Source organism: Triticum aestivum, chromosome 4A (assembly GCF_018294505.1).
Source record: "Triticum aestivum cultivar Chinese Spring chromosome 4A, IWGSC CS RefSeq v2.1, whole genome shotgun sequence".
NCBI lineage: Eukaryota > Viridiplantae > Streptophyta > Magnoliopsida > Poales > Poaceae > Triticum > Triticum aestivum.
Window position 1 is genome coordinate 569,863,204 of NC_057803.1, and position 3,714 is coordinate 569,866,917.

Below are 3,714 nucleotides of genomic sequence, written 5' to 3' on the forward strand. Positions count from 1 at the left end.
TCAATATGTGTTAAACATTTTTAATTACACATTTAAACATTTATGAATGATACAAAGGATCTTTCCTAAACTATGTGAACATTTTTAAATATTTTTTAAGTGTTATTTTAAAATGTCACAGACATTTTTTTATTTTTTTAATGTCATGAATACTTCTTTATATTATACTCTAATAAAAATGCAATAATGTGTTTACATTTTTAGAATTCCTGGTGAAAATATCCTAAAAATTTAAGTACATTAATGTTTGTAATATTTTGGGAAATATAAATAAAATAAAAAGGATTGAAAAAATGAACAAAAACGAATGTACGTGTACCTGCTTGATAATGGACCGACCAATTTGGGTTGATGAGGCAAAACGCTGTGGGCGAGCGCAGCCCACTAGGACTCTATGTCGCCCGTACTGATTCATATTAGAATCGCCTACGAGCGACTGTGACTCTTGTTCCCCGGGCCATTTTATAGCGCGCGTAGGTTAGCTTTGTTCTACGTTTGTCTAAAGAGAAAACTTTGTTCTGGGTCGTAGCGATCCTAGAGTTCGGTCGTTCTGTTTTTTTCATTTCTCGTTTGATTTTTTTCATTTGCCTTTTCCTTTTTTTTCAAAGTTTTCTATTCGGGGGTTTTCACTAGTTTTCGATTTTATTTTCTCCTTCTTTTATATTTTCGTTTCCTTTGTTTTTACATTGTTTTATCTTTTTATTTCTTCTTCTTTATAGTTCTGTTTTCTTTATTTATTTTCTGGCTTTTCTTTCTTTTATTCGTTGCTTTGCTTTTTTTTCTTTTTTTTTCATTGGTTTTGTCCTTTCAATACATGTCTACATTTTTCATCCATGTTTTATATTTTCTATATAGTTTTTAAACATTTTTTACCCTTTTAATTTTTTTCAAATACAAGTTTGAAATTTCTTTGTAGAAAATGGTTTGATTTTTTTCAAATACATGTCGAAACATTTTTTAAATGATAAAACAATTTTTTTCTGCACTACGCAAACATTTGGAGTACATTGTACAAACTATTTTTAAAAATTTCATGAACACATTTTTTAAACTCGTAAAGTTGTTTTTGAATATGATGTACATTGTTTGAATGCACAAAGCATTTTTTTATTGAATTACACGTGTATTTTTTAAAACTTCTATAAACATATTAAAAAATGCCACATTCGTTTTACATTTATTTTGTAATATGCACCATTTTATATTTGTGACATTTTACATACATATGACTAATATTTTCGTGCTTATAATTAATATTTTTGTTAAACTTTCTTTACTTTTTACTTTCATATTTAAACATTTGTGTATACCAAGACATTTTTCTATACTCATTTTAAATGCAAGATTAACATTGTACAAACATTAATCTGGAAAATGCCCTGAACACATTTTTGAAACTTGTGGACATGATTTACATTACTTTTTTTTACATTGTATAAACATTTTTTGTGCACTAGATTAACATTTATCGTACACATGATTAAAGTTTTCTAGTTCTTTTATTCATATTTTACATTTCATATACATCAATTTTTTATAGACATTTAAAATTTTCGAGTGCAAGATTAATATTTTGGAAATTTATGTAAAGTGTTTTCTAATATGTATATATTTAGAATTGTCAATACAAACAAAAGAAAATAAGAATATAAAATCAAAATGTGAAGGAAAATTGAAGAAAAAAATCAAAATAAAAATAAAAGTAACATCACATCAGCAGACGGGCCATGGTTACTCGGTCGGCCGAAAAGCTACTCCCAGCACGCGAGACCTAATAGGATCAGCAGCGAGCGGCACATAGTCATAAACAAAATTGGTGAAATTACTAATTAAGGAGTGCTCTTTGCAAAGGTTATCCCACCTTCCTAAGTTATGACAAGTGATGCAGTGCATGTTTCCCTAAAAAAAATGGTGCACTGCATGTGTGTTACTTGTCACAACCTGCCACTTTTCCCCTTTTCCATAGATTCATTTATTCAAATGTTTTATCTCTTAAAGCAAGCGCCCAAATCTTTAACCATTTTCAACTTTAGATTACTCTTGTCGAGATCTTCAAAACAAGATCCCATATTGATAGATTTCAATGATCTTTTTTTCATGAGAAAAACCGAACAAAAAGGCCGAACCAGGAGCATGTTTTTGTTTTCTTTCCGAGAGGCACGGCTGTGCCTCTCTCGGAAGGAAAAAAAAGAAAGTGCTTCTTTTTCTTTTCCGAGAGGTACAGATGTGCCTCTCACGGTAAACACACACACACACACACACACACACACACACAAACACACATGTTTTTCCTTCTTTGAGAGGCACGGTTCGCGGAAGCTAATTTATGCCTCCACGAGAAGTAAATTTGTGCCTCTTGTGAAAGGAAAAAAAAACAGAGAGGCAAGACTATGCCTCTTGCGGAAAGAAACCCATGCCTCCACGAGAAATATATCTGTATCTCTCACAGAAAGGAAAAAAACATGTTTGTTTCCTTTTCCGAGAGGCATGATTGTGCCTCTCACGAAAGCAAATATGTGCCCCTCGCAGAAGAAAACAAAATAGAACGCGTTTTTCCTTTTTTATGAGGCATGACTGTGCTTTTTGCGAAAGCAAATCCGTGCCTTCACAAAAAGTAAATGAGTGCCTCTCGTGGTAGAAGAAAAAACATGTTTTTTCTCCTTTTTTGAGAGACACCTCGCGCAGAAGGCAACAACACGAGTACGTGGTTTTCATGCAAAAAAACAAAACCTAAGAAAAACAAAAAAAACCCAAAAAACCTGAAAAATCATCTAAAAGCCGAAAACATGTATTGAAAAAAATCTGGAGGGAGCACCTAGCACACGACACATGGTGGCGGCTAATAACACGTCAAGTGACACGCTCCCGTCCCACTAAAAGTAACCCTTGCAGTGGCTCATCACGAAGTACTCGTTGATTAGTTGCTCTTCTAAATTGGGGCATGCGCTTGAAAATGCTTCAATGCAAAGAGGCATTTGTTTTGTTTGAGAGGCGAGAGAACATGGGATGGCCCAGTGCGGTGTGGTAGGGCGGTAGATTTGGACCTGGGCTTGAGCTTATAACCCGGGGATCCTATTTGGCACGTAAGTAGCCCGATAGCGACGACATGTACCTCCTACATACATGTGGGCCGGCCCAACTAGCTCACTTGCAGTTTTGTGGAGGTTCTAGAACCTTCCAAAACAGGTTTTTCTTTTCATTTTGTTGATTTTTAGCTTCTGTTTTTCACCGTTTCCTTTTTTATTGTTTTCCTGTTTATAGTTTCCAAACTCATGAACATTTTCTGAAATCCGGAAATATTTTTTCAAATTGATGAACCTTTTTTAATTCAAACATTTTCAAACTGGGTGCGAACAATTTTTCGAATTTAAAATTTGTTCATCGAAAACAAAACTATTCTTCATATTGCAGAAATGTTTATAGAATTCAAAAAAATGTTCTTGCATTCAAAATATGTTCCTCCAATTAAAAAAAAGTTCATTGAATTTAATTTTTGTTCGTGAAATAGAAAAGTTGTTCATAAAAATTCAATTGTTTGTTCAACAAAATTCAAAAATGTTCATAAAAAAATTATTTTTTTTTATCAAAATTCAAAATGTTTTTGAGTTTGTGAACATTATTTTGCATTAGTGACACTTTGTGAAATTCTAAACTTTTTAAAATCCCAAAAAATTTAAAGAAGCAAAAATACAAAAACACGAAACAAAAATGAAA